At 33.4% G+C, this 23,965-nt stretch overlaps 11 non-coding genes and 76 pseudogenes across 11 annotated transcripts; 86 read left to right on the top strand and 1 right to left on the bottom strand.

The window, feature by feature from the left end:
* Nucleotides 1-774: 774 nt before the first annotated feature.
* On the bottom strand, nt 775-979 carry LOC149724085 (U2 spliceosomal RNA; annotated as a pseudogene).
* A 1,167-nt stretch (nt 980-2,146) lies between these two features.
* On the top strand, nt 2,147-2,265 carry LOC149724084 (5S ribosomal RNA). The gene has a single exon (XR_016386837.1). It is a non-coding gene; the product is annotated as a 5S ribosomal RNA (ribosomal RNA).
* A 178-nt stretch (nt 2,266-2,443) lies between these two features.
* Nucleotides 2,444-2,562, top strand: LOC149724083 (5S ribosomal RNA; annotated as a pseudogene).
* A 99-nt stretch (nt 2,563-2,661) lies between these two features.
* LOC149724082 (5S ribosomal RNA) lies at nt 2,662-2,770 on the top strand (annotated as a pseudogene).
* Nucleotides 2,771-2,870: 100 nt separating this feature from the next.
* Nucleotides 2,871-2,989, top strand: LOC149724081 (5S ribosomal RNA). The gene has a single exon (XR_016386836.1). It is a non-coding gene; the product is annotated as a 5S ribosomal RNA (ribosomal RNA).
* Nucleotides 2,990-3,168: 179 nt separating this feature from the next.
* Nucleotides 3,169-3,287, top strand: LOC149724080 (5S ribosomal RNA; annotated as a pseudogene).
* Nucleotides 3,288-3,386: 99 nt separating this feature from the next.
* On the top strand, nt 3,387-3,495 carry LOC149724079 (5S ribosomal RNA; annotated as a pseudogene).
* A 99-nt stretch (nt 3,496-3,594) lies between these two features.
* On the top strand, nt 3,595-3,714 carry LOC149724078 (5S ribosomal RNA; annotated as a pseudogene).
* A 99-nt stretch (nt 3,715-3,813) lies between these two features.
* LOC149724077 (5S ribosomal RNA) lies at nt 3,814-3,927 on the top strand (annotated as a pseudogene).
* A 100-nt stretch (nt 3,928-4,027) lies between these two features.
* Nucleotides 4,028-4,136, top strand: LOC149724076 (5S ribosomal RNA; annotated as a pseudogene).
* A 305-nt stretch (nt 4,137-4,441) lies between these two features.
* Nucleotides 4,442-4,560, top strand: LOC149724075 (5S ribosomal RNA; annotated as a pseudogene).
* A 99-nt stretch (nt 4,561-4,659) lies between these two features.
* Nucleotides 4,660-4,778, top strand: LOC149724074 (5S ribosomal RNA; annotated as a pseudogene).
* Nucleotides 4,779-5,085: 307 nt separating this feature from the next.
* Nucleotides 5,086-5,194, top strand: LOC149724073 (5S ribosomal RNA; annotated as a pseudogene).
* Nucleotides 5,195-5,292: 98 nt separating this feature from the next.
* On the top strand, nt 5,293-5,401 carry LOC149724072 (5S ribosomal RNA; annotated as a pseudogene).
* Nucleotides 5,402-5,499: 98 nt separating this feature from the next.
* LOC149724071 (5S ribosomal RNA) lies at nt 5,500-5,608 on the top strand (annotated as a pseudogene).
* A 99-nt stretch (nt 5,609-5,707) lies between these two features.
* LOC149724070 (5S ribosomal RNA) lies at nt 5,708-5,816 on the top strand (annotated as a pseudogene).
* A 98-nt stretch (nt 5,817-5,914) lies between these two features.
* Nucleotides 5,915-6,023, top strand: LOC149724069 (5S ribosomal RNA; annotated as a pseudogene).
* A 98-nt stretch (nt 6,024-6,121) lies between these two features.
* Nucleotides 6,122-6,230, top strand: LOC149724068 (5S ribosomal RNA; annotated as a pseudogene).
* A 99-nt stretch (nt 6,231-6,329) lies between these two features.
* LOC149724067 (5S ribosomal RNA) lies at nt 6,330-6,438 on the top strand (annotated as a pseudogene).
* Nucleotides 6,439-6,537: 99 nt separating this feature from the next.
* On the top strand, nt 6,538-6,656 carry LOC149724066 (5S ribosomal RNA). The gene has a single exon (XR_016386835.1). It is a non-coding gene; the product is annotated as a 5S ribosomal RNA (ribosomal RNA).
* Nucleotides 6,657-6,843: 187 nt separating this feature from the next.
* Nucleotides 6,844-6,952, top strand: LOC149724065 (5S ribosomal RNA; annotated as a pseudogene).
* A 99-nt stretch (nt 6,953-7,051) lies between these two features.
* Nucleotides 7,052-7,170, top strand: LOC149724064 (5S ribosomal RNA; annotated as a pseudogene).
* Nucleotides 7,171-7,270: 100 nt separating this feature from the next.
* On the top strand, nt 7,271-7,389 carry LOC149724063 (5S ribosomal RNA; annotated as a pseudogene).
* A 99-nt stretch (nt 7,390-7,488) lies between these two features.
* Nucleotides 7,489-7,597, top strand: LOC149724062 (5S ribosomal RNA; annotated as a pseudogene).
* Nucleotides 7,598-7,697: 100 nt separating this feature from the next.
* Nucleotides 7,698-7,816, top strand: LOC149724061 (5S ribosomal RNA). The gene has a single exon (XR_016386834.1). It is a non-coding gene; the product is annotated as a 5S ribosomal RNA (ribosomal RNA).
* A 100-nt stretch (nt 7,817-7,916) lies between these two features.
* On the top strand, nt 7,917-8,035 carry LOC149724060 (5S ribosomal RNA; annotated as a pseudogene).
* A 99-nt stretch (nt 8,036-8,134) lies between these two features.
* Nucleotides 8,135-8,243, top strand: LOC149724059 (5S ribosomal RNA; annotated as a pseudogene).
* A 99-nt stretch (nt 8,244-8,342) lies between these two features.
* Nucleotides 8,343-8,462, top strand: LOC149724058 (5S ribosomal RNA; annotated as a pseudogene).
* A 99-nt stretch (nt 8,463-8,561) lies between these two features.
* Nucleotides 8,562-8,675, top strand: LOC149724057 (5S ribosomal RNA; annotated as a pseudogene).
* A 100-nt stretch (nt 8,676-8,775) lies between these two features.
* Nucleotides 8,776-8,884, top strand: LOC149724056 (5S ribosomal RNA; annotated as a pseudogene).
* Nucleotides 8,885-9,190: 306 nt separating this feature from the next.
* LOC149724055 (5S ribosomal RNA) lies at nt 9,191-9,309 on the top strand (annotated as a pseudogene).
* A 99-nt stretch (nt 9,310-9,408) lies between these two features.
* Nucleotides 9,409-9,527, top strand: LOC149724054 (5S ribosomal RNA; annotated as a pseudogene).
* Nucleotides 9,528-9,834: 307 nt separating this feature from the next.
* Nucleotides 9,835-9,943, top strand: LOC149724053 (5S ribosomal RNA; annotated as a pseudogene).
* A 98-nt stretch (nt 9,944-10,041) lies between these two features.
* LOC149724052 (5S ribosomal RNA) lies at nt 10,042-10,150 on the top strand (annotated as a pseudogene).
* Nucleotides 10,151-10,248: 98 nt separating this feature from the next.
* Nucleotides 10,249-10,357, top strand: LOC149724051 (5S ribosomal RNA; annotated as a pseudogene).
* A 99-nt stretch (nt 10,358-10,456) lies between these two features.
* LOC149724050 (5S ribosomal RNA) lies at nt 10,457-10,565 on the top strand (annotated as a pseudogene).
* Nucleotides 10,566-10,663: 98 nt separating this feature from the next.
* On the top strand, nt 10,664-10,772 carry LOC149724049 (5S ribosomal RNA; annotated as a pseudogene).
* A 98-nt stretch (nt 10,773-10,870) lies between these two features.
* On the top strand, nt 10,871-10,979 carry LOC149724048 (5S ribosomal RNA; annotated as a pseudogene).
* Nucleotides 10,980-11,078: 99 nt separating this feature from the next.
* Nucleotides 11,079-11,187, top strand: LOC149724047 (5S ribosomal RNA; annotated as a pseudogene).
* Nucleotides 11,188-11,286: 99 nt separating this feature from the next.
* LOC149724046 (5S ribosomal RNA) lies at nt 11,287-11,405 on the top strand. Its single transcript, XR_016386833.1, has one exon. It is a non-coding gene; the product is annotated as a 5S ribosomal RNA (ribosomal RNA).
* Nucleotides 11,406-11,592: 187 nt separating this feature from the next.
* Nucleotides 11,593-11,701, top strand: LOC149724045 (5S ribosomal RNA; annotated as a pseudogene).
* A 99-nt stretch (nt 11,702-11,800) lies between these two features.
* Nucleotides 11,801-11,919, top strand: LOC149724044 (5S ribosomal RNA). The gene has a single exon (XR_016386832.1). It is a non-coding gene; the product is annotated as a 5S ribosomal RNA (ribosomal RNA).
* Nucleotides 11,920-12,018: 99 nt separating this feature from the next.
* On the top strand, nt 12,019-12,137 carry LOC149724043 (5S ribosomal RNA; annotated as a pseudogene).
* A 99-nt stretch (nt 12,138-12,236) lies between these two features.
* Nucleotides 12,237-12,355, top strand: LOC149724042 (5S ribosomal RNA). The gene has a single exon (XR_016386839.1). It is a non-coding gene; the product is annotated as a 5S ribosomal RNA (ribosomal RNA).
* A 307-nt stretch (nt 12,356-12,662) lies between these two features.
* On the top strand, nt 12,663-12,781 carry LOC149724041 (5S ribosomal RNA; annotated as a pseudogene).
* A 100-nt stretch (nt 12,782-12,881) lies between these two features.
* Nucleotides 12,882-12,995, top strand: LOC149724040 (5S ribosomal RNA; annotated as a pseudogene).
* A 100-nt stretch (nt 12,996-13,095) lies between these two features.
* LOC149724039 (5S ribosomal RNA) lies at nt 13,096-13,204 on the top strand (annotated as a pseudogene).
* A 308-nt stretch (nt 13,205-13,512) lies between these two features.
* On the top strand, nt 13,513-13,631 carry LOC149724038 (5S ribosomal RNA; annotated as a pseudogene).
* Nucleotides 13,632-13,732: 101 nt separating this feature from the next.
* LOC149724037 (5S ribosomal RNA) lies at nt 13,733-13,851 on the top strand (annotated as a pseudogene).
* A 99-nt stretch (nt 13,852-13,950) lies between these two features.
* LOC149724036 (5S ribosomal RNA) lies at nt 13,951-14,059 on the top strand (annotated as a pseudogene).
* A 99-nt stretch (nt 14,060-14,158) lies between these two features.
* On the top strand, nt 14,159-14,278 carry LOC149724035 (5S ribosomal RNA; annotated as a pseudogene).
* A 99-nt stretch (nt 14,279-14,377) lies between these two features.
* On the top strand, nt 14,378-14,491 carry LOC149724034 (5S ribosomal RNA; annotated as a pseudogene).
* Nucleotides 14,492-14,591: 100 nt separating this feature from the next.
* Nucleotides 14,592-14,700, top strand: LOC149724033 (5S ribosomal RNA; annotated as a pseudogene).
* A 308-nt stretch (nt 14,701-15,008) lies between these two features.
* LOC149724032 (5S ribosomal RNA) lies at nt 15,009-15,127 on the top strand (annotated as a pseudogene).
* Nucleotides 15,128-15,227: 100 nt separating this feature from the next.
* On the top strand, nt 15,228-15,346 carry LOC149724031 (5S ribosomal RNA; annotated as a pseudogene).
* A 97-nt stretch (nt 15,347-15,443) lies between these two features.
* On the top strand, nt 15,444-15,562 carry LOC149724030 (5S ribosomal RNA; annotated as a pseudogene).
* Nucleotides 15,563-15,660: 98 nt separating this feature from the next.
* LOC149724029 (5S ribosomal RNA) lies at nt 15,661-15,779 on the top strand (annotated as a pseudogene).
* A 99-nt stretch (nt 15,780-15,878) lies between these two features.
* LOC149724028 (5S ribosomal RNA) lies at nt 15,879-15,997 on the top strand (annotated as a pseudogene).
* Nucleotides 15,998-16,097: 100 nt separating this feature from the next.
* LOC149724027 (5S ribosomal RNA) lies at nt 16,098-16,216 on the top strand. Its single transcript, XR_016386831.1, has one exon. It is a non-coding gene; the product is annotated as a 5S ribosomal RNA (ribosomal RNA).
* Nucleotides 16,217-16,315: 99 nt separating this feature from the next.
* LOC149724026 (5S ribosomal RNA) lies at nt 16,316-16,434 on the top strand. Its single transcript, XR_016386838.1, has one exon. It is a non-coding gene; the product is annotated as a 5S ribosomal RNA (ribosomal RNA).
* Nucleotides 16,435-16,740: 306 nt separating this feature from the next.
* Nucleotides 16,741-16,859, top strand: LOC149724025 (5S ribosomal RNA; annotated as a pseudogene).
* Nucleotides 16,860-16,958: 99 nt separating this feature from the next.
* LOC149724024 (5S ribosomal RNA) lies at nt 16,959-17,077 on the top strand (annotated as a pseudogene).
* Nucleotides 17,078-17,177: 100 nt separating this feature from the next.
* LOC149724023 (5S ribosomal RNA) lies at nt 17,178-17,296 on the top strand. The gene has a single exon (XR_016386830.1). It is a non-coding gene; the product is annotated as a 5S ribosomal RNA (ribosomal RNA).
* Nucleotides 17,297-17,395: 99 nt separating this feature from the next.
* LOC149724022 (5S ribosomal RNA) lies at nt 17,396-17,514 on the top strand. The gene has a single exon (XR_016386828.1). It is a non-coding gene; the product is annotated as a 5S ribosomal RNA (ribosomal RNA).
* Nucleotides 17,515-17,821: 307 nt separating this feature from the next.
* On the top strand, nt 17,822-17,940 carry LOC149724021 (5S ribosomal RNA; annotated as a pseudogene).
* Nucleotides 17,941-18,040: 100 nt separating this feature from the next.
* LOC149724020 (5S ribosomal RNA) lies at nt 18,041-18,159 on the top strand (annotated as a pseudogene).
* Nucleotides 18,160-18,466: 307 nt separating this feature from the next.
* Nucleotides 18,467-18,585, top strand: LOC149724019 (5S ribosomal RNA; annotated as a pseudogene).
* Nucleotides 18,586-18,683: 98 nt separating this feature from the next.
* LOC149724018 (5S ribosomal RNA) lies at nt 18,684-18,792 on the top strand (annotated as a pseudogene).
* Nucleotides 18,793-19,099: 307 nt separating this feature from the next.
* On the top strand, nt 19,100-19,218 carry LOC149724017 (5S ribosomal RNA; annotated as a pseudogene).
* A 98-nt stretch (nt 19,219-19,316) lies between these two features.
* LOC149724016 (5S ribosomal RNA) lies at nt 19,317-19,425 on the top strand (annotated as a pseudogene).
* Nucleotides 19,426-19,523: 98 nt separating this feature from the next.
* Nucleotides 19,524-19,642, top strand: LOC149724015 (5S ribosomal RNA; annotated as a pseudogene).
* A 306-nt stretch (nt 19,643-19,948) lies between these two features.
* LOC149724014 (5S ribosomal RNA) lies at nt 19,949-20,057 on the top strand (annotated as a pseudogene).
* A 98-nt stretch (nt 20,058-20,155) lies between these two features.
* Nucleotides 20,156-20,264, top strand: LOC149724013 (5S ribosomal RNA; annotated as a pseudogene).
* Nucleotides 20,265-20,362: 98 nt separating this feature from the next.
* On the top strand, nt 20,363-20,471 carry LOC149724012 (5S ribosomal RNA; annotated as a pseudogene).
* Nucleotides 20,472-20,570: 99 nt separating this feature from the next.
* LOC149724011 (5S ribosomal RNA) lies at nt 20,571-20,679 on the top strand (annotated as a pseudogene).
* A 99-nt stretch (nt 20,680-20,778) lies between these two features.
* Nucleotides 20,779-20,897, top strand: LOC149724010 (5S ribosomal RNA; annotated as a pseudogene).
* A 308-nt stretch (nt 20,898-21,205) lies between these two features.
* On the top strand, nt 21,206-21,324 carry LOC149724009 (5S ribosomal RNA; annotated as a pseudogene).
* Nucleotides 21,325-21,421: 97 nt separating this feature from the next.
* On the top strand, nt 21,422-21,530 carry LOC149724008 (5S ribosomal RNA; annotated as a pseudogene).
* A 99-nt stretch (nt 21,531-21,629) lies between these two features.
* Nucleotides 21,630-21,738, top strand: LOC149724007 (5S ribosomal RNA; annotated as a pseudogene).
* A 99-nt stretch (nt 21,739-21,837) lies between these two features.
* Nucleotides 21,838-21,956, top strand: LOC149724006 (5S ribosomal RNA; annotated as a pseudogene).
* Nucleotides 21,957-22,055: 99 nt separating this feature from the next.
* LOC149724005 (5S ribosomal RNA) lies at nt 22,056-22,174 on the top strand (annotated as a pseudogene).
* Nucleotides 22,175-22,674: 500 nt separating this feature from the next.
* On the top strand, nt 22,675-22,793 carry LOC149724004 (5S ribosomal RNA; annotated as a pseudogene).
* Nucleotides 22,794-22,893: 100 nt separating this feature from the next.
* LOC149724003 (5S ribosomal RNA) lies at nt 22,894-23,012 on the top strand (annotated as a pseudogene).
* A 100-nt stretch (nt 23,013-23,112) lies between these two features.
* LOC149724002 (5S ribosomal RNA) lies at nt 23,113-23,231 on the top strand (annotated as a pseudogene).
* Nucleotides 23,232-23,409: 178 nt separating this feature from the next.
* On the top strand, nt 23,410-23,518 carry LOC149724001 (5S ribosomal RNA; annotated as a pseudogene).
* Nucleotides 23,519-23,617: 99 nt separating this feature from the next.
* Nucleotides 23,618-23,726, top strand: LOC149724000 (5S ribosomal RNA; annotated as a pseudogene).
* A 99-nt stretch (nt 23,727-23,825) lies between these two features.
* LOC149723999 (5S ribosomal RNA) lies at nt 23,826-23,944 on the top strand (annotated as a pseudogene).
* Nucleotides 23,945-23,965: the final 21 nt, after the last annotated feature.

Raw genomic sequence — 23,965 nt, 5'->3', positions numbered from 1 at the left:
AACAGCCCTCGGGAATTCTCGCTTTATTAGTAAAAGTACAAAACCAAATTTTGGGTGGGGCCTAAAATAGGGGTAAAATATGGAACGCTTCACGATTTTGCGTGTCATCCTTTGCGCCTGGCGCGCCGCGTTCTTCACCACCAATTGGAACAAAATGGAACAACGGCCTTGGAAATGGAACGTATTGGCGTTTGTTTATTGTAGCCCCCTTTTTCTCGCCGTCTGGACAATTGGTACAGTTTTGGAACATTTGGCGACGGTGTTCAAACTTTATTCTTTTGCTTGGCCGATACTCGCTCGATTTCGGAGATCAAAAATGCCCGACATGTTCGGGCATTCTATTTGAATAAGGTAAGAATATGGGCCGAGGCTTAAACTATATTTTATATCGGTCTTCTCAGTTTTTTGTGAATGGTTCCAGCTTCAATGAATGTAATAAAAAACCCTCAGCCTTGAAGTCACCAACCCTAACCCCATGCACAGTCGCTATCACTAACCGCGATCCCCCAACGTCACCACCTACCCCTAGCCCCTAATTCCTGTAACCCCCAACTTACAAAATTCCTAACAGCTGCCCATAAATCTATTTTCTGTACATACCGCTTCTCTCTCCTGGAAAGTTACACAAGTTTGACTACTTTTTAGACGTTTATTCGGGACTGTTTTCTTTGACAAATTTTACTCTTCCATATTGGAACGCGGGATGAACCTTGCATATATACGGAGAATGTGTTTGTTTGTTTATTTATTGGTTTGTTATTATTCCACCAGAGTGGAATGTGGGCCGAACCTGGAGGTACTGCAATACCAGGACAACCCGTGAGCAGGGTGGAGCAAGCTCCAGCACCATGCTCTGTGTTCAAAAATCCATAGAGGGATTAATACATAGAGGAAACGAATCGTTTCCGTCCCAGGTATTAAACTGAGAAGAACAGATACTACTACACTTGATCTTTTTTTTATTATTATTAAAAACAAGGACACATTTCCTGTTAGAAACACAGTACGCAGTAAAACATTCAAACAAGGATATAAAAATTGCAGAATGAAATGAATACGGGATTCTTTTGCATGAACATATTATCAGCTAACGGAAAGAAATGATGCTTTTTTGGGAGGAGGGAAAAGGGGTAATTCTTCTTGTAGAGAAAATAATCAAATTTAACAAAAAACGCTTGTTTATATTTTGTCACATGTTTTATAAACCATAGAATATATTTGCTTGTACTCATACAACGAAAAAGGCGAATATAATTGGTACATGACAGGTAAAAGTAAATGAGTGGTGACCTGTACATTTAAGCCTTTTTTATAGTTTTTCTAGGTTAGTTATTTTAAGAGTATTTTTGGTATTTCCAGCACCAAATTTTTGAGACATTCCTATGACCGCTGTTTTAAATTTGGTTTAAACCATCCATAACCTATATTTTATAAATTCCTTGTTGTTCCAAGTGTAAGCATTGTCGTGATCCAATTTTTGTTTGCTCTCGAGAATTACTATTTTTGCCATTGAGATGAGCTTTAGGAATCCAATATTGTCAATTTGTTTACCGTGGGGAATATTATACATTAGTAGTTGATTGGTTATTTCACATTTATAATTAAAAATTTTATTAGCATAATTGCAAACTTGATTGAAGAATTTATTTGTGATCGCGCATTCTTGCATTATGTGGGATATATTGTCCACCGGCATATGGCAAAATTTACAATTTGTAATTGCCCTTTAAAATAATATGATGCAAATTTTTTGTAAAAATCTCCAAATAGATAAGCTTTATTTGCAATCTTGTAGTGCATGTCCCTTTCTATGTTGCTGAAGAATGGCTTAACGCTCTTAGTCACACAATTTATTTTTTTCCAAGGTATTATTTCCCCATTTATTTTTATTTTCAACACCGGACATTCCTTGTAGCGTAGTATAAATAGGTTTTAGTTTCGAACTTTCCCAGGTGAAGTTTTCTTTGTGGAGTGTTAGGAATTGTATTCTTATTGTATTGTAGAGTGGTGTGGGGTGTGTTGTATTGGGAGAGCGGTTGCTGTATAGATTTGGGTTAACAAAATTTTCAAAAATACGCTTTTGGTATGAAATGATTTTTTTAATTTACGTTAACAATATATTAATCAAGTTTCAAAACATTATTCTGCCTATCTCCATACCAGATTGAAAGTACCCGATCTCGTCCGATCTCGGAAGTCAAGCAATCTCGGGTTCAGTTAGTACTTGAATGGGTGACCGTCTGGGAATACTGAATGAGTTAGGCAAAGATTATAAAACAAAATTTTCAAAAATAGTTAGTACTGGAATGGGTGACCGTCTGGGAATACTGAATGAGTTAGGAAATGATTATAAAACAAAATTTTCAAAAATACGCATTTGGTATAAAATGATTTTTTAAATTTACGTTAACAATATATTAATCAAGATTCAAAACATTATTCTGCCTATCTCCATACCAGATTAAAAGTACCCGATCTCGTCCGATCTCGGAAGTCAAGCAATCTCGGGTTCAGTTAGTACTTGAATGGGTGACCGTCTGGGAATACTGAATGAGTTAGGCAATGATTATAAAACAAATTTTCAAAAATACGCTTTTGGTATGAAATGATTTTTTTAATTTACGTTAACAATATATTAATCAAGATTCAAAACATAATTCTGTCTATCTTCAAACCAGATTGAAAGTACCCGATCTCGGAAGTCAAGCAATCTCGGGTTCAGTTAGTACTTGAATGGGTGACCGTCTGGGAATACTGAATGAGTTAGGCAATGATTATAAAACAAAATTTTCAAAAATACGCTTTTGGTATGAAATGATTTTTTTAATTTAGGTTAACAATATATTAATCAAGATTCAATACGTTATTCTGCCTATCTCCATACCAGATTGAAAGTACCCGATCTCGTCCGATCTCGGAAGTCAAGCAATCTCGGGTTCAGTTAGTACTTGAATGGGTGACCGTCTGGGAATACTGAATGAGTTAGGCAAAGATTATAAAACAAAATTTTCAAAAATAGTTAGTACTGGAATGGGTGACCGTCTGGGAATACTGAATGAGTTAGGCAATGATTATAAAAAAAAAAATTTCAAAAATACGCTTTTGGTATAAAATGATTTTTTTAATTTACGTTAACAATATATTGATCAAGATTCAAAACATTATTCTGCCTATCTCCATACCAGATTAAAAGTACCCGATCTCGTCCGATCTCGGAAGTCAAGCAATCTCGGGTTCAGTTAGTACTTGAATGGGTGACCGTCTGGGAATACTGAATGAGTTAGGCAATGATTATAAAACAAATTTTCAAAAATACGCTTTTGGTATGAAATGATTTTTTTAATTTACGTTAACAATATATTAATCAAGATTCAAAACATAATTCTGTCTATCTTCAAACCAGATTGAAAGTACCCGATCTCGGAAGTCAAGCAATCTCGGGTTCAGTTAGTACTTGAATGGGTGACCGTCTGGGAATACTGAATGAGTTAGGCAATGATTATAAAACAAAATTTTCAAAAATACGCTTTTGGTATAAAATGATTTTTTAATTTACCTTAACAATATATTAATCAAGATTCAATAAAGTATTCTGCCTATCTCCATACCAGATTGAAAGTACCCGATCTCGTCCGATCTCGGAAGTCAAGCAATCTCGGGTTCAGTTAAGTACTTGAATGGGTGACCGTCTTGGAATACTGAGTGAGTTAGGCAATGATTATAAAACTAAATTTTCAAAAATACGCTTTTGGTATAAAATGAATTTTTAATTTACGTTAACTATATATTAATCAAGATTCAAAACATTATCCTGCCTATCTCCATACCAGATTGAAAGTACCCGATCTCGTCCGATCTCGGAAGTCAAGCAATCTCGGGTTCAGTTAGAAATGGGTGACCGTCTGGGAATACTGAATGAGTTAGGCAATAATTATAAATCAAAATTTTCAAAAATACGCTTTTGGAATAAAATGATTTTTTTAATTTACGTTAACAATATATTAATCAAGATTCAAAACATTATTCTGCCTATCTCCATACCAGATTGAAAGTACCCGATCTCGGAAGTCAAGCAATCTCGGGTTCAGTTAGTACTTGAATGGGTGACCGTCTGGGAATACTGAATGAGTTAGGCAATGATTATAAAACTAAATTTTCAAAAATACGCTTTTGGTATAAAATGAATTTTTAATTTACGTTAACTATATATTAATCAAGATTCAAAACCTAATTCTGCCTATCTACATACCAGATTGAAAGTACCCGATCTCGGAAGTCAAGCGATCTCGGGTTCAGTTAGTACTTGAATGGAGGACCGTCTGGGAATACTGATTGAGTTAGGCAATGATTATAAAACAAAATTTTTTAAAAATACGCTTTTGGTATGAAATGATTTTTTTTACGTTAACAACATATTAATCAAGATTCAAAACATAATTCTGCCTATCTCCATACCAGATTGAAAGTAACCGATCTCGTCCGATCTCGGAAGTCAAGCAATCTCGGGTTCAGTTAGTACTTGAATGGGTGACCGTCTGGGAATACTGAATGAGTTAGGCAATGATTATAAAACAAAATTTTCAAAAATACGCTTTTGGTATAAAATGATTTTTTAATTTACCCTAACAATATATTAATCAAGATTCAAAACATTATTGTGCCTATCTCCATACCAGATTAAAAGTACCCGATCTCGTCCGATCTCGGAAGTCAAGCAATCTCGGGTTCAGTTAGTACTTCAATGGGTGACCGTCAGGGAATACTGAATGAGTTAAGCAATGATTATAAACAAAATTTTCAAAAATACGCTTTTGGTATAAAATGATTTTTTAATTTACCTTAACAATATATTAATCAAGATTCAAAACATTATTGTGCCTATCTCCATACCAGATTAAAAGTACCCGATCTCGGAAGTCAAGCAAGCTCGGGTTCAGTTAGTACTTGAATGGGTGACCGTCTGGGATTACTGAATGAGTTAGGCAATAATTATAAACCAGAATTTTCAAAAATACGCTTTTGGTATAAAATGATTTTTTTAATTTACGTTAACAATATATTAATCAAGATTCAAAACATTATTCTGCCTATCTCCATACCAGATTAAAAGTACCCGATCTCGGAAGTCAAGCAATCTCGGGTTCAGTTAGTACTTCAATGGGTGACCGTCTGGGAATACTGAATGAGTTAGGCAATGATTATAAAACACAATTTTCAAAAATACGCTTTTGGTATAAAATGATTTTTTTTTTACGTTAACAACATATTAATCAAGATTCAAAACATAATTCTGCCTATCTCCATACCAGATTGAAAGTACCCGATCTCGGAAGTCAAGCAATCTCGGGTTCAGTTAGTACTTGAATGGGTGACCGTCTGGGAATACTGAATGAGTTAAGCAATGCTTATAAACAAAATTTTCAAAAATACGCTTTTGGTATAAAATGATTTTTTAATTTACCTTAACAATATATTAATCAAGATTCAAAACATTATTGTGCCTATCTCCATACCAGATTAAAAGTACCCGATCTCGGAAGTCAAGCAATCTCGGGTTCAGTTAGTACTTGAATGGGTGACCGTCTGGGAATACTAAATGAGTTAGGCAATAATTATAAAACTAAATTTTCAAAAATACGCTTTAGGTATAAAATGATTTTTTAATTTACGTTAACTATATATTAATCAAGATTCAAAACCTAATTCTGCCTATCTACATACCAGATTGAAAGTACCCGATCTCGGAAGTCAAGCGATCTCGGGTTCAGTTAGTACTTGAATGGGTGACCGTCTGGGAATACTGAATGAGTTAGGCAATGATTATAAACAAAATTTTCAAAAATACGCTTTTGGTATAAAATGATTTTTTAATTTACCTTAACAATATATTAATCAAGATTCAAAACATTATTGTGCCTATCTCCATACCAGATTAAAAGTACCCGATCTCGGAAGTCAAGCAATCTCGGGTTCAGTTAGTACTTGAATGGGTGACCGTCTGGGAATACTGGATGAGTTAGGCAATAATTATAAACAAAATTTTCAAAAATACGCTTTTGGTATAAAATGATTTGTTAATTTACCTTAACAATATATTAATCAAGATTCAAAACATTATTGTGCCTATCTCCATACCAGATTAAAAGTACCCGATCTCGGAAGTCAAGCAATCTCGGGTTCAGTTAGTACTTGAATGGGTGACCGTCTGGGAATACTGGATGAGTTAGGCAATAATTATAAAACTAAATTTTCAAAAATACCCTTTTGGTATAAACTGAATTTTTAATTTACGTTAACTATATATTAATCAAGATTAAAAACATTATTCTGCCTATCTCCATACCAGATTGAAAGTACCCGATCTCGGAAGTCAAGCAATCTCGGGTTCAGTTAGTACTTGAATGGGTGACCGTCTGGGAATACTGAATGAGTTAGGCAATGATTATAAAACAAAATTTTCAAAAATACGCTTTTGGTATAAAATGATTTTTTAATTTACGTTAACTATATATTAATCAAGATTCAATAAAGTATTCTGCCTATCTCCATACCAGATTGAAAGTACCCGATCTCGTCCGATCTCGGAAGTCAAGCAATCTCGGGTTCAGTTAGTACTTGAATGGGTGACCGTCTGGGAATACTGAATGAGTTAGGCAATGATTATAAAACTAAATTTTCAAAAATACGCTTTTGGTATAAAACGAATTTTTAATTTACGTTAACTATATATTAATCTGTTAGGCAATAATTATAAAACTAAATTTTCAAAAATACGCTTTTGGTATAAAATGAATTTTTAATTTACGTTAACTATATATTAATCAAGATTAAAAACATTATTCTGCCTATCTCCATACCAGATTGAAAGTACCCGATCTCGGAAGTCAAGCAATCTCGGGTTCAGTTAGTACTTGAATGGGTGACCGTCTGGGAATACTGAATGAGTTAGGCAATGATTATAAAACAAAATTTTCAAAAATACGCTTTTGGTATAAAATGATTTTTTAATTTACGTTAACTATATATTAATCAAGATTCAATAAAGTATTCTGCCTATCTCCATACCAGATTGAAAGTACCCGATCTCGTCCGATCTCGGAAGTCAAGCAATCTCGGGTTCAGTTAGTACTTGAATGGGTGACCGTCTGGGAATACTGAATGAGTTAGGAAATGATTATAAAACAAAATTTTCAAAAATACGCATTTGGTATAAAATGATTTTTTAAATTTACGTTAACAATATATTAATCAAGATTCAAAACATTATTCTGCCTATCTCCATACCAGATTAAAAGTACCCGATCTCGTCCGATCTCGGAAGTCAAGCAATCTCGGGTTCAGTTAGTACTTGAATGGGTGACCGTCTGGGAATACTGAATGAGTTAGGCAATGATTATAAAACAAATTTTCAAAAATACGCTTTTGGTATGAAATGATTTTTTTAATTTACGTTAACAATATATTAATCAAGATTCAAAACATAATTCTGTCTATCTTCAAACCAGATTGAAAGTACCCGATCTCGGAAGTCAAGCAATCTCGGGTTCAGTTAGTACTTGAATGGGTGACCGTCTGGGAATACTGAATGAGTTAGGCAATGATTATAAAACAAAATTTTCAAAAATACGCTTTTGGTATGAAATGATTTTTTTAATTTAGGTTAACAATATATTAATCAAGATTCAATACGTTATTCTGCCTATCTCCATACCAGATTGAAAGTACCCGATCTCGTCCGATCTCGGAAGTCAAGCAATCTCGGGTTCAGTTAGTACTTGAATGGGTGACCGTCTGGGAATACTGAATGAGTTAGGCAATGATTATAAAAAAAAAATTTCAAAAATACGCTTTTGGTATAAAATGATTTTTTTAATTTACGTTAACAATATATTGATCAAGATTCAAAACATTATTCTGCCTATCTCCATACCAGATTAAAAGTACCCGATCTCGTCCGATCTCGGAAGTCAAGCAATCTCGGGTTCAGTTAGTACTTGAATGGGTGACCGTCTGGGAATACTGAATGAGTTAGGCAATGATTATAAAACAAATTTTCAAAAATACGCTTTTGGTATGAAATGATTTTTTTAATTTACGTTAACAATATATTAATCAAGATTCAAAACATAATTCTGTCTATCTTCAAACCAGATTGAAAGTACCCGATCTCGGAAGTCAAGCAATCTCGGGTTCAGTTAGTACTTGAATGGGTGACCGTCTGGGAATACTGAATGAGTTAGGCAATGATTATAAAACAAAATTTTCAAAAATACGCTTTTGGTATAAAATGATTTTTTAATTTACCTTAACAATATATTAATCAAGATTCAATAAAGTATTCTGCCTATCTCCATACCAGATTGAAAGTACCCGATCTCGTCCGATCTCGGAAGTCAAGCAATCTCGGGTTCAGTTAAGTACTTGAATGGGTGACCGTCTTGGAATACTGAGTGAGTTAGGCAATGATTATAAAACTAAATTTTCAAAAATACGCTTTTGGTATAAAATGAATTTTTAATTTACGTTAACTATATATTAATCAAGATTCAAAACATTATCCTGCCTATCTCCATACCAGATTGAAAGTACCCGATCTCGTCCGATCTCGGAAGTCAAGCAATCTCGGGTTCAGTTAGAAATGGGTGACCGTCTGGGAATACTGAATGAGTTAGGCAATAATTATAAATCAAAATTTTCAAAAATACGCTTTTGGAATAAAATGATTTTTTTAATTTACGTTAACAATATATTAATCAAGATTCAAAACATTATTCTGCCTATCTCCATACCAGATTGAAAGTACCCGATCTCGGAAGTCAAGCAATCTCGGGTTCAGTTAGTACTTGAATGGGTGACCGTCTGGGAATACTGAATGAGTTAGGCAATGATTATAAAACTAAATTTTCAAAAATACGCTTTTGGTATAAAATGAATTTTTAATTTACGTTAACTATATATTAATCAAGATTCAAAACCTAATTCTGCCTATCTACATACCAGATTGAAAGTACCCGATCTCGGAAGTCAAGCGATCTCGGGTTCAGTTAGTACTTGAATGGAGGACCGTCTGGGAATACTGATTGAGTTAGGCAATGATTATAAAACAAAATTTTTTAAAAATACGCTTTTGGTATGAAATGATTTTTTTTTACGTTAACAACATATTAATCAAGATTCAAAACATAATTCTGCCTATCTCCATACCAGATTGAAAGTAACCGATCTCGTCCGATCTCGGAAGTCAAGCAATCTCGGGTTCAGTTAGTACTTGAATGGGTGACCGTCTGGGAATACTGAATGAGTTAGGCAATGATTATAAAACAAAATTTTCAAAAATACGCTTTTGGTATAAAATGATTTTTTAATTTACCCTAACAATATATTAATCAAGATTCAAAACATTATTGTGCCTATCTCCATACCAGATTAAAAGTACCCGATCTCGTCCGATCTCGGAAGTCAAGCAATCTCGGGTTCAGTTAGTACTTCAATGGGTGACCGTCAGGGAATACTGAATGAGTTAAGCAATGATTATAAACAAAATTTTCAAAAATACGCTTTTGGTATAAAATGATTTTTTAATTTACCTTAACAATATATTAATCAAGATTCAAAACATTATTGTGCCTATCTCCATACCAGATTAAAAGTACCCGATCTCGGAAGTCAAGCAAGCTCGGGTTCAGTTAGTACTTGAATGGGTGACCGTCTGGGATTACTGAATGAGTTAGGCAATAATTATAAACCAGAATTTTCAAAAATACGCTTTTGGTATAAAATGATTTTTTTAATTTACGTTAACAATATATTAATCAAGATTCAAAACATTATTCTGCCTATCTCCATACCAGATTAAAAGTACCCGATCTCGGAAGTCAAGCAATCTCGGGTTCAGTTAGTACTTCAATGGGTGACCGTCTGGGAATACTGAATGAGTTAGGCAATGATTATAAAACACAATTTTCAAAAATACGCTTTTGGTATAAAATGATTTTTTTTTTACGTTAACAACATATTAATCAAGATTCAAAACATAATTCTGCCTATCTCCATACCAGATTGAAAGTACCCGATCTCGGAAGTCAAGCAATCTCGGGTTCAGTTAGTACTTGAATGGGTGACCGTCTGGGAATACTGAATGAGTTAAGCAATGCTTATAAACAAAATTTTCAAAAATACGCTTTTGGTATAAAATGATTTTTTAATTTACCTTAACAATATATTAATCAAGATTCAAAACATTATTGTGCCTATCTCCATACCAGATTAAAAGTACCCGATCTCGGAAGTCAAGCAATCTCGGGTTCAGTTAGTACTTGAATGGGTGACCGTCTGGGAATACTAAATGAGTTAGGCAATAATTATAAAACTAAATTTTCAAAAATACGCTTTAGGTATAAAATGATTTTTTAATTTACGTTAACTATATATTAATCAAGATTCAAAACCTAATTCTGCCTATCTACATACCAGATTGAAAGTACCCGATCTCGGAAGTCAAGCGATCTCGGGTTCAGTTAGTACTTGAATGGGTGACCGTCTGGGAATACTGAATGAGTTAGGCAATGATTATAAACAAAATTTTCAAAAATACGCTTTTGGTATAAAATGATTTTTTAATTTACCTTAACAATATATTAATCAAGATTCAAAACATTATTGTGCCTATCTCCATACCAGATTAAAAGTACCCGATCTCGGAAGTCAAGCAATCTCGGGTTCAGTTAGTACTTGAATGGGTGACCGTCTGGGAATACTGGATGAGTTAGGCAATAATTATAAACAAAATTTTCAAAAATACGCTTTTGGTATAAAATGATTTGTTAATTTACCTTAACAATATATTAATCAAGATTCAAAACATTATTGTGCCTATCTCCATACCAGATTAAAAGTACCCGATCTCGGAAGTCAAGCAATCTCGGGTTCAGTTAGTACTTGAATGGGTGACCGTCTGGGAATACTGGATGAGTTAGGCAATAATTATAAAACTAAATTTTCAAAAATACGCTTTTGGTATAAAATGAATTTTTAATTTACGTTAACTATATATTAATCAAGATTAAAAACATTATTCTGCCTATCTCCATACCAGATTGAAAGTACCCGATCTCGGAAGTCAAGCAATCTCGGGTTCAGTTAGTACTTGAATGGGTGACCGTCTGGGAATACTGAATGAGTTAGGCAATGATTATAAAACAAAATTTTCAAAAATACGCTTTTGGTATAAAATGATTTTTTAATTTACGTTAACTATATATTAATCAAGATTCAATAAAGTATTCTGCCTATCTCCATACCAGATTGAAAGTACCCGATCTCGTCCGATCTCGGAAGTCAAGCAATCTCGGGTTCAGTTAGTACTTGAATGGGTGACCGTCTGGGAATACTGAATGAGTTAGGCAATGATTATAAAACTAAATTTTCAAAAATACGCTTTTGGTATAAAACGAATTTTTAATTTACGTTAACTATATATTAATCTGTTAGGCAATAATTATAAAACTAAATTTTCAAAAATACGCTTTTGGTATAAAATGAATTTTTAATTTACGTTAACTATATATTAATCAAGATTAAAAACATTATTCTGCCTATCTCCATACCAGATTGAAAGTACCCGATCTCGGAAGTCAAGCAATCTCGGGTTCAGTTAGTACTTGAATGGGTGACCGTCTGGGAATACTGAATGAGTTAGGCAATGATTATAAAACAAAATTTTCAAAAATACGCTTTTGGTATAAAATGATTTTTTAATTTACGTTAACTATATATTAATCAAGATTCAATAAAGTATTCTGCCTATCTCCATACCAGATTGAAAGTACCCGATCTCGTCCGATCTCGGAAGTCAAGCAATCTCGGGTTCAGTTAGTACTTGAATGGGTGACCGTCTGGGAATACTGAATGAGTTAGGCAATGATTATAAAACTAAATTTTCAAAAATACGCTTTTGGTATAAAACGAATTTTTAATTTACGTTAACTATATATTAATCAAGATTCAAAACATTATTCTGCCTATCTCCATACCAGATTGAAAGTACCCGATCTCGTCCGATTTCGGAAGTCAAGCAATCTCGGGTTCAGTTAGTACTTGAATGGGTGACCGTCTGGGAATACTGAATGAGTTAGGCAATAATTACAAATCAAAATTTTCAAAAATACGCTTTTGGTATAAAATGATTTTTTAATTTACCTTAACAATATATTAATCAAGATTCAAAAAAGTATTCTGCCTATCTCCATACCAGATTGAAAGTACCCGATCTCGTCCGATCTCGGAAATCAAGCAATCTCGGGTTCAGTTAGTACTTGAATGGGTGACCGTCTGGGAATACTGAATGAGTTAGGCAATGATTATAAAACTAAATTTTCAAAAATACGCTTTTGGTATAAAATGAATTTTTAATTTACGTTAACTATATATTAATCAAGATTCAAAACCTAATTCTGCCTATCTACATACCAGATTGAAAGTACCCGATCACGGAAGTCAAGCGATCTCGGGTTCAGTTAGTACTTGAATGGGTGACCGTCTGGGAATACTGAATGAGTTAGGCAATGATTATAAAACAAAATTTTCAAAAATACGCTTTTGGTATAAAATGATTTTTTAATTTACCTTAACAATATATTAATCAAGATTCAAAACATTATTGTGCCTATCTCTATACCAGATTAAAAGTACCCGATCTCGTCCGATCTCGGAAGTCAAGCAATCTCGGGTTCAGTTAGTACTTGAATGGGTGACCGTCTGGGAATACTGAATGAGTTAGGCAATAATTATAAATCAAAATTTTCAAAAATACGCTTTTGGTATAAAAGGATTTTTTTAATTTACGTTAACAATATATTAATCAAGATTCAAAACGTTATTCTGCCTATCTCCATACCAGATTCAAAGTACCCGATCTCGTCCGATCTCGGAAGTCAAGCAATCTCGGGTTCAGTTAGAAATGGGTGACCGTCTGGGAATACTGAATGAGTTAGGCAATAATTATAAATCAAAATTTTCAAAAATACGCTTTTGGAATAAAATGATTTTTTTAATTTACGTTAACAATATATTAATCAAGATTCAAAACATTATTCTGCCTATCTCCATACCAGATTGAAAGTACCCGATCTCGGAAGTCAAGCAATCTCGAGTTCAGTTAGTACTTGAATGGGTGACCGTCTGGGAATACTGAATGAGTTAGGCAATGATTATAAAACAAAATTTTCAAAAATACGCTTTTGGTATAAAATGAATTTTTAATTTACGTTAACTATATATTAATCAAGATTCAAAACCTAATTCTGCCTATCTACATACCAGATTGAAAGTACCCGATCTCGGAAGTCAAGCGATCTCGGGTTCAGTTAGTACTTGAATGGAGGACCGTCTGGGAATACTGATTGAGTTAGGCAATGATTATAAAACAAAATTTTTTAAAAATACGCTTTTGGTATAAAATGATTTTTTAATTTACTTTAACAATATATTAATCAAGATTCAAAACATTATTCTGCATATCTCCATACCAGATTGAAAGTACCCGATCTCGTCCGATCTCGGAAGTCAAGCAATCTCGGGTTCAGTTAGTACTTGAATGGGTGACCGTCTGGGAATACTGAATGAGTTAGGCAATGATTATAAAAAAAAAAATTTCAAAAATACGCTTTTGGTATAAAATGATTTTTTTAATTTACGTTAACAATATATTGATCAAGATTCAAAACATTATTCTGCATATCTCCATACCAGATTAAAAGTACCCGATCTCGTCCGATCTCGGAAGTCAAGCAATCTCGGGTTCAGTTAGTACTTGAATGGGTGACCGTCTGGGAATACTGAATGAGTTAGGCAATGATTATAAAACAAATTTTCAAATATACGCTTTTGGTATGAAATGATTTTTTTAATTTACTTTAACAATATATTAATCAAGATTCAAAACATAATTCTGTCTATCTTCAAACCAGATTGAAAGTACCCGATCTCGGAAGTCAAGCAATCTCGGGTTCAGTTAGTACTTGAATGGGTGACCGTCTGGGAATACTGAATGAGTTAGGCAATGATTATAAAACAAAATTTTCAAAAATACGCTTTTGGTATAAAATGATTTTTTAATTTACCTTAACAATATATTAATCAAGATTCAATAAAGTATTCTGCCTATCTCCATACCAGATTGAAAGTACCCGATCTCGTCCGATATCGGAAGTCAAGCAATCTCGGGTTCAGTTAAGTACTTGAATGGGTGACCGTCTTGGAATACTGAATGAGTTAGGCAATGATTATAAAACTAAATTTTCAAAAATACGCTTTTGGTATAAAATGAATTTTTAATTTACGTTAACTATATATTAATCAAGATTCAAAACATTATCCTGCCTATCTCCATACCAGATTGAAAGTACCCGATCTCGTCCGATCTCGGAAGTCAAGCAATCTCGGGTTCAGTTAGAAATGGGTGACCGTCTGGGAATACTGAATGAGTTAGGCAATAATTATAAATCAAAATTTTCAAAAATACGCTTTTGGAATAAAATGATTTTTTTAATTTACGTTAACAATATATTAATCAAGATTCAAAACATTATTCTGCCTATCTCCATACCAGATTGAAAGTACCCGATCTCGGAAGTCAAGCAATCTCGAGTTCAGTTAGTACTTGAATGGGTGACCGTCTGGGAATACTGAATGAGTTAGGCAATGATTATAAAACAAAATTTTCAAAAATACGCTTTTGGTATAAAATGAATTTTTAATTTACGTTAACTATATATTAATCAAGATTCAAAACCTAATTCTGCCTATCTACATACCAGATTGAAAGTACCCGATCTCGGAAGTCAAGCGATCTCGGGTTCAGTTAGTACTTGAATGGAGGACCGTCTGGGAATACTGATTGAGTTAGGCAATGATTATAAAACAAAATTTTTTAAAAATACGCTTTTGGTATAAAATGATTTTTTAATTTACCTTAACAATATATTAATCAAGATTCAAAACATTATTGTGCTTATCTCCATACCAGATTAAAAGTAACCGATCTCGTCCGATCTCGGAAGTCAAGCAATCTCGGGTTCAGTTAGTGCTTGAATGGGTGACCGTCTGGGAATACTGAATGAGTTAGGCAATGATTATAAAACAAAATTTTCAAAAATACGCTTTTGGTATAAAATGATTTTTTTAATTTACGTTAACAATATATTAATCAAGATTCAAAACATTATTCTGCCTATCTCCATACCAGATTAAAAGTACCCGATCTCGTCCGATCTCGGAAGTCAAGCAATCTCGGGTTCAGTTAGTACTTCAATGGGTGACCGTCTGGGAATACTGAATGAGTTAGGTAATGATTATAAAACAAAATTTTCAAAAATACGCTTTTGGTATAAAATGATTTTGTTTTACGTTAACAACATATTAATCAAGATTCAAAACATAATTCTGCCTATCTCCATACCAGATTAAAAGTACCCGATCTCGTCCGATCTCGGAAGTCAAGCAATCTCGGGTTCAGTTAGTACTTCAATGGGTGACCGTCAGGGAATACTGAATGAGTTAAGCAATGATTATAAACAAAATTTTCAAAAATACGCTTTTGGTATAAAATGATTTTTTAATTTACCTTAACAATCTATTAATCAAGATTCAAAACATTATTGTGCCAATCTCCATACCAGATTAAAAGTACCCGATCTCGTCCGATCTCGGAAGTCAAGCAATCTCGGGTTCAGTTAGTACTTGAATGGGTGACCGTCTGGGAATACTGAATGAGTTAGGCAATGATTATAAAACTAAATTTTCAAAAATACGCTTTTGGTATAAAACGAATTTTTAATTTACGTTAACTATATATTAATCAAGATTCAAAACATTATTCTGCCTATCTCCATACCAGATTGAAAGTACCCGATCTCGTCCGATTTCGGAAGTCAAGCAATCTCGGGTTCAGTTAGTACTTGAATGGGTGACCGTCTGGGAATACTGAATGAGTTAGGCAATAATTACAAATCAAAATTTTCAAAAATACGCTTTTGGTATAAAATGATTTTTTAAATTTACGTTAACAATATATTAATCAAGATTCAAAACGTTATTCTGCCTATCTCCATACCAGATTGAAAGTACCCGATCTCGTCCGATCTCGGAAGTCAAGCAATCTCGGGTTCAGTTAGTACTTGAATGGGTGACCGTCTGGGAATACTGAATGAGTTAGGCAATGATTATAAAACAAAATTTTCAAAAATACGCTTTTGGTATAAAATGATTTTTTAATTTACCTTAACAATATATTAATCAAGATTCAAAAAAGTATTCTGCCTATCTCCATACCAGATTGAAAGTACCCGATCTCGTCCGATCTCGGAAATCAAGCAATCTCGGGTTCAGTTAGTACTTGAATGGGTGACCGTCTGGGAATACTGAATGAGTTAGGCAATGATTATAAAACTAAATTTTCAAAAATACGCTTTTGGTATAAATGAATTTTTAATTTACGTTAACTATATATTAATCAAGATTCAAAACCTAATTCTGCCTATCTACATACCAGATTGAAAGTACCCGATCACGGAAGTCAAGCGATCTCGGGTTCAGTTAGTACTTGAATGGGTGACCGTCTGGGAATACTGAATGAGTTAGGCAATGATTATAAAACAAAATTTTCAAAAATACGCTTTTGGTATAAAATAATTTTTTAATTTACCTTAACAATATATTAATCAAGATTCAAAACATTATTGTGCCTATCTCCATACCAGATTAAAAGTACCCGATCTCGTCCGATCTCGGAAGTCAAGCAATCTCGGGTTCAGTTAGTACTTGAATGGGTGACCGTCTGGGAATACTGAATGAGTTAGGCAATGATTATAAAACTAAATTTTCAAAAATACGCTTTTGGTATAAAACGAATTTTTAATTTACGTTAACTATATATTAATCAAGATTCAAAACATTATTCTGCCTATCTCCATACCAGATTGAAAGTACCCGATCTCGTCCGATTTCGGAAGTCAAGCAATCTCGGGTTCAGTTAGTACTTGAATGGGTGACCGTCTGGGAATACTGAATGAGTTAGGCAATAATTACAAATCAAAATTTTCAAAAATACGCTTTTGGTATAAAATGATTTTTTAAATTTACGTTAACAATATATTAATCAAGATTCAAAACGTTATTCTGCCTATCTCCATACCAGATTGAAAGTACCCGATCTCGTCCGATCTCGGAAGTCAAGCAATCTCGGGTTCAGTTAGTACTTGAATGGGTGACCGTCTGGGAATACTGAATGAGTTAGGCAATGATTATAAAACAAAATTTTCAAAAATACGCTTTTGGTATAAAATGATTTTTTAATTTACCTTAACAATATATTAATCAAGATTCAAAAAAGTATTCTGCCTATCTCCATACCAGATTGAAAGTACCCGATCTCGTCCGATCTCGGAAATCAAGCAATCTCGGGTTCAGTTAGTACTTGAATGGGTGACCGTCTGGGAATACTGAATGAGTTAGGCAATGATTATAAAACTAAATTTTCAAAAATACGCTTTTGGTATAAAATGAATTTTTAATTTACGTTAACTATATATTAATCAAGATTCAAAACCTAATTCTGCCTATCTACATACCAGATTGAAAGTACCCGATCACGGAAGTCAAGCGATCTCGGGTTCAGTTAGTACTTGAATGGGTGACCGTCTGGGAATACTGAATGAGTTAGGCAATGATTATAAAACAAAATTTTCAAAAATACGCTTTTGGTATAAAATAATTTTTTAATTTACCTTAACAATATATTAATCAAGATTCAAAACATTATTGTGCCTATCTCCATACCAGATTAAAAGTACCCGATCTCGTCCGATCTCGGAAGTCAAGCAATCTCGGGTTCAGTTAGTACTTGAATGGGTGACCGTCTGGGAATACTGATAAAGTTAGGCAAAAATTATAAATCGAAATTTTCAAAAATACGCTTTTGGTATAAAAGGATTTTTTTAATTTACGTTAACAATATATTAATCAAGATTCAAAACGTTATTCTGCCTATCTCCATACCAGATTCAAAGTACCCGATCTCGTCCGATCTCGGAAGTCAAGCAATCTCGGGTTCAGTTAGTACTTCAATGGGTGACCGTCAGGGAATACTGAATGAGTTAAGCAATGATTATAAACAAAATTTTCAAAAATACGCTTTTGGTATAAAATGATTTTTTAATTTACCTTAACAATATATTAATCAAGATTCAAAACATTATTGTGCCTATCTCCATACCAGATTAAAAGTACCCGATCTCGGAAGTCAAGCAAGCTCGGGTTCAGTTAGTACTTGAATGGGTGACCGTCTGGGATTACTGAATGAGTTAGGCAATAATTATAAACCAGAATTTTCAAAAATACGCTTTTGGTATAAAATGATTTTTTTAATTTACGTTAACAATATATTAATCAAGATTCAAAACATTATTCTGCCTATCTCCATACCAGATTAAAAGTACCCGATCTCGTCCGATCTCGGAAGTCAAGCAATCTCGGGTTCAGTTAGTACTTCAATGGGTGACCGTCTGGGAATACTGAATGAGTTAGGCAATGATTATAAAACACAATTTTCAAAAATACGCTTTTGGTATAAAATGATTTTTTTTTTACGTTAACAACATATTAATCAAGATTCAAAACATAATTCTGCCTATCTCCATACCAGATTGAAAGTACCCGATCTCGGAAGTCAAGCAATCTCGGGTTCAGTTAGTACTTGAATGGGTGACCGTCTGGGAATACTGAATGAGTTAAGCAATGCTTATAAACAAAATTTTCAAAAATACGCTTTTGGTATAAAATGATTTTTTAATTTACCTTAACAATATATTAATCAAGATTCAAAACATTATTGTGCCTATCTCCATACCAGATTAAAAGTACCCGATCTCGGAAGTCAAGCAAGCTCGGGTTCAGTTAGTACTTGAATGGGTGACCGTCTGGGATTACTGAATGAGTTAGGCAATAATTATAAACCAGAATTTTCAAAAATACGCTTTTGGTATAAAATGATTTTTTTAATTTACGTTAACAATATATTAATCAAGATTCAAAACATTATTCTGCCTATCTCCATACCAGATTAAAAGTACCCGATCTCGTCCGATCTCGGAAGTCAAGCAATCTCGGGTTCAGTTAGTACTTCAATGGGTGACCGTCTGGGAATACTGAATGAGTTAGGCAATGATTATAAAACACAATTTTCAAAAATACGCTTTTGGTATAAAATGATTTTTTTTTTACGTTAACAACATATTAATCAAGATTCAAAACATAATTCTGCCTATCTCCATACCAGATTGAAAGTACCCGATCTCGGAAGTCAAGCAATCTCGGGTTCAGTTAGTACTTGAATGGGTGACCGTCTGGGAATACTGAATGAGTTAAGCAATGCTTATAAACAAAATTTTCAAAAATACGCTTTTGGTATAAAATGATTTTTTAATTTACCTTAACAATATATTAATCAAGATTCAAAACATTATTGTGCCTATCTCCATACCAGATTAAAAGTACCCGATCTCGTCCGATCTCGGAAGTCAAGCAATCTCGGGTTCAGTTAGTACTTGAATGGGTGACCGTCTGGGAATACTAAATGAGTTAGGCAATAATTATAAAACTAAATTTTCAAAAATACGCTTTAGGTATAAAATGATTTTTTAATTTACGTTAACTATATATTAATCAAGATTCAAAACCTAATTCTGCCTATCTACATACCAGATTGAAAGTACCCGATCTCGGAAGTCAAGCGATCTCGGGTTCAGTTAGTACTTGAATGGGTGACCGTCTGGGAATACTGAATGAGTTACGCAATGATTATAAACAAAATTTTCAAAAATACGCTTTTGGTATAAAATGATTTTTTAATTTACCTTAACAATATATTAATCAAGATTCAAAACATTATTGTGCCTATCTCCATACCAGATTAAAAGTACCCGATCTCGGAAGTCAAGCAATCTCGGGTTCAGTTAGTACTTGAATGGGTGACCGTCTGGGAATACTGGATGAGTTAGGCAATAATTATAAACAAAATTTTCAAAAATACGCTTTTGGTATAAAATGATTTTTTAATTTACCTTAACAATATATTAATCAAGATTCAAAACATTATTGTGCCTATCTCCATACCAGATTAAAAGTACCCGATCTCGGAAGTCAAGCAATCTCGGGTTCAGTTAGTACTTGAATGGGTGACCGTCTGGGAATACTGGATGAGTTAGGCAATAATTATAAACAAAATTTTCAAAAATACGCTTTTGGTATAAAATGATTTGTTAATTTACCTTAACAATATATTAATCAAGATTCAAAACATTATTGTGCCTATCTCCATACCAGATTAAAAGTACCCGATCTCGGAAGTCAAGCAATCTCGGGTTCAGTTAGTACTTGAATGGGTGACCGTCTGGGAATACTGGATGAGTTAGGCAATAATTATAAAACTAAATTTTCAAAAATACGCTTTTGGTATAAAATGAATTTTTAATTTACGTTAACTATATATTAATCAAGATTAAAAACATTATTCTGCCTATCTCCATACCAGATTGAAAGTACCCGATCTCGGAAGTCAAGCAATCTCGGGTTCAGTTAGTACTTGAATGGGTGACCGTCTGGGAATACTGAATGAGTTAGGCAATGATTATAAAACAAAATTTTCAAAAATACGCTTTTGGTATAAAATGATTTTTTAATTTACGTTAACTATATATTAATCAAGATTCAATAAAGTATTCTGCCTATCTCCATACCAGATTAAAAGTACCCGATCTCGTCCGATCTCGGAAGTCAAGCAATCTCGGGTTCAGTTAGTACTTCAATGGGTGACCGTCTGGGAATACTGAATGAGTTAGGCAATGATTATAAAACAAAATTTTCAAAAATACGCTTTTGGTATAAAATGATTTGTTAATTTACCTTAACAATCTATTAATCAAGATTCAAAACATTATTGTGCCTATCTCCATACCAGATTAAAAGTACCCGATCTCGGAAGTCAAGCAAGCTCGGGTTCAGTTAGTACTTGAATGGGTGACCGTCTGGGATTACTGAATGAGTTAGGCAATAATTATAAACCAGAATTTTCAAAAATACGCTTTTGGTATAAAATGATTTTTTTAATTTACGTTAACAATATATTAATCAAGATTCAAAACATTATTCTGCCTATCTCCATACCAGATTAAAAGTACCCGATCTCGTCCGATCTCGGAAGTCAAGCAATCTCGGGTTCAGTTAGTACTTCAATGGGTGACCGTCTGGGAATACTGAATGAGTTAGGCAATGATTATAAAACACAATTTTCAAAAATACGCTTTTGGTATAAAATGATTTTTTTTTACGTTAACAACATATTAATCAAGATTCAAAACATAATTCTGCCTATCTCCATACCAGATTAAAAGTACCCGATCTCGGAAGTCAAGCAATCTCGGGTTCAGTTAGTACTTGAATGGGTGACCGTCTGGGAATACTGGATGAGTTAGGCAATAATTATAAAACTAAATTTTCAAAAATACGCTTTTGGTATAAAATGAATTTTTAATTTACGTTAACTATATATTAATCAAGATTAAAAACATTATTCTGCCTATCTCCATACCAGATTGAAAGTACCCGATCTCGGAAGTCAAGCAATCTCGGGTTCAGTTAGTACTTGAATGGGTGACCGTCTGGGAATACTGAATGAGTTAGGCAATGATTATAAAACAAAATTTTCAAAAATACGCTTTTGGTATAAAATGATTTTTTAATTTACGTTAACTATATATTAATCAAGATTCAATAAAGTATTCTGCCTATCTCCATACCAGATTGAAAGTACCCGATCTCGTCCGATCTCGGAAGTCAAGCAATCTCGGGTTCAGTTAGTACTTGAATGGGTGACCGTCTGGGAATACTGAATGAGTTACGCAATGATTATAAAACTAAATTTTCAAAAATACGCTTTTGGTATAAAACGAATTTTTAATTTACGTTAACTATATATTAATCAAGATTCAAAACATTATTCTGCCTATCTCCATACCAGATTGAAAGTACCCGATCTCGTCCGATTTCGGAAGTCAAGCAATCTCGGGTTCAGTTAGTACTTGAATCGGTGACCGTCTGGGAATACTGAATGAGTTAGGCAATAATTACAAATCAAAATTTTCAAAAATACGCTTTTGGTATAAAATGATTTTTTTAATTTACGTTAACAATATATTAATCAAGATTCAAAACGTTATTCTGCCTATCTCCATACCAGATTGAAAGTACCCGATCTCGTCCGATCTCGGAAGTCAAGCAATCTCGGGTTCAGTTAGTACCCCATTCAAGTACTAACTGAACCCGAGATCGCTTGACTTCCGTGATCGGGTACTTTCAATCTGGTATGTAGATAGGCAGAATTAGGTTTTGAATCTTGATTAATATATAGTTAACGTAAATTAAAAATTCATTTTATACCAAAAGCGTATTTTTGAAAATTTAGTTTTATAATCATTGCCTAACTCATTCAGTACCGTCTGGGAATACTGAATGAGTTAGGCAATGATTATAAAACAAAATTTTCAAAAATACGCTTTTGGTATAAAATGATTTTTTAATTTACCTTAACAATATATTAATCAAGATTCAAAACATTATTGTGCCTATCTCCATACCAGATTAAAAGTACCCGATCTCGTCCGATCTCGGAAGTCAAGCAATCTCGGGTTCAGTTAGTACTTGAATGGGTGACCGTCTGGGAATACTGATAAAGTTAGGCAATAATTATAAATCGAAATTTTCAAAAATACGCTTTTGGTATAAAAGGATTTTTTTAATTTACGTTAACAATATATTAATCAAGATTCAAAACGTTATTCTGCCTATCTCCATACCAGATTCAAAGTACCCGATCTCGTCCGATCTCGGAAGTCAAGCAATCTCGGGTTCAGTTAGTACTTGAATGGGTGACCGTCTGGGAATACTGATTGAGTTAGGCAATAATTATAAATCTAAATTTTCAAAAATACGCTTTTGGTATAAAAGGATTTTTTTAATTTACGTTAACAATATATTAATCAAGATTCAAAACGTTATTCTGCCTATCTCCATACCAGATTCAAAGTACCCGATCTCGTCCGATCTCGGAAGTCAAGCAATCTCGGGTTCAGTTAGTACTTGAATGGGTGACCGTCTGGGAATACTGAATGAGTTAGGCAATGATTATAAAACAAAATTTTCAAAAATAGTTAGTACTGGAATGGGTGACCGTCTGGGAATACTGAATGAGTTAGGAAATGATTATAAAACAAAATTTTCAAAAATACGCATTTGGTATAAAATGATTTTTTAAATTTACGTTAACAATATATTAATCAAGATTCAAAACATAATTCTGTCTATCTTCAAACCAGATTGAAAGTACCCGATCTCGGAAGTCAAGCAATCTCGGGTTCAGTTAGTACTTGAATGGGTGACCGTCTGGGAATACTGAATGAGTTAGGCAATGATTATAAAACAAATTTTCAAAAATACGCTTTTGGTATGAAATGATTTTTTTAATTTACGTTAACAATATATTAATCAAGATTCAAAACATAATTCTGTCTATCTTCAAACCAGATTGAAAGTACCCGATCTCGGAAGTCAAGCAATCTCGGGTTCAGTTAGTACTTGAATGGGTGACCGTCTGGGAATACTGAATGAGTTAGGCAATGATTATAAAACAAAATTTTCAAAAATACGCTTTTGGTATAAAATGATTTTTTAATTTACCTTAACAATATATTAATCAAGATTCAAAACATTATTGTGCCTATCTCCATACCAGATTAAAAGTACCCGATCTCGTCCGATCTCGGAAGTCAAGCAATCTTGGGTTCAGTTAGTACTTGAATGGGTGACCGTCTGGGAATACTGATAAAGTTAGGCAATAATTATAAATCGAAATTTT

Source organism: Ciona robusta, unplaced genomic scaffold, assembly GCF_009617815.1.
Source record: "Ciona robusta unplaced genomic scaffold, ASM961781v2 AP042741.1".
Classification (NCBI taxonomy): Eukaryota; Metazoa; Chordata; class Ascidiacea; order Phlebobranchia; family Cionidae; genus Ciona; species Ciona robusta.
Note: the sequence above shows the minus strand (reverse complement) of the source record. Positions and strands in the feature narration are given on the sequence as shown.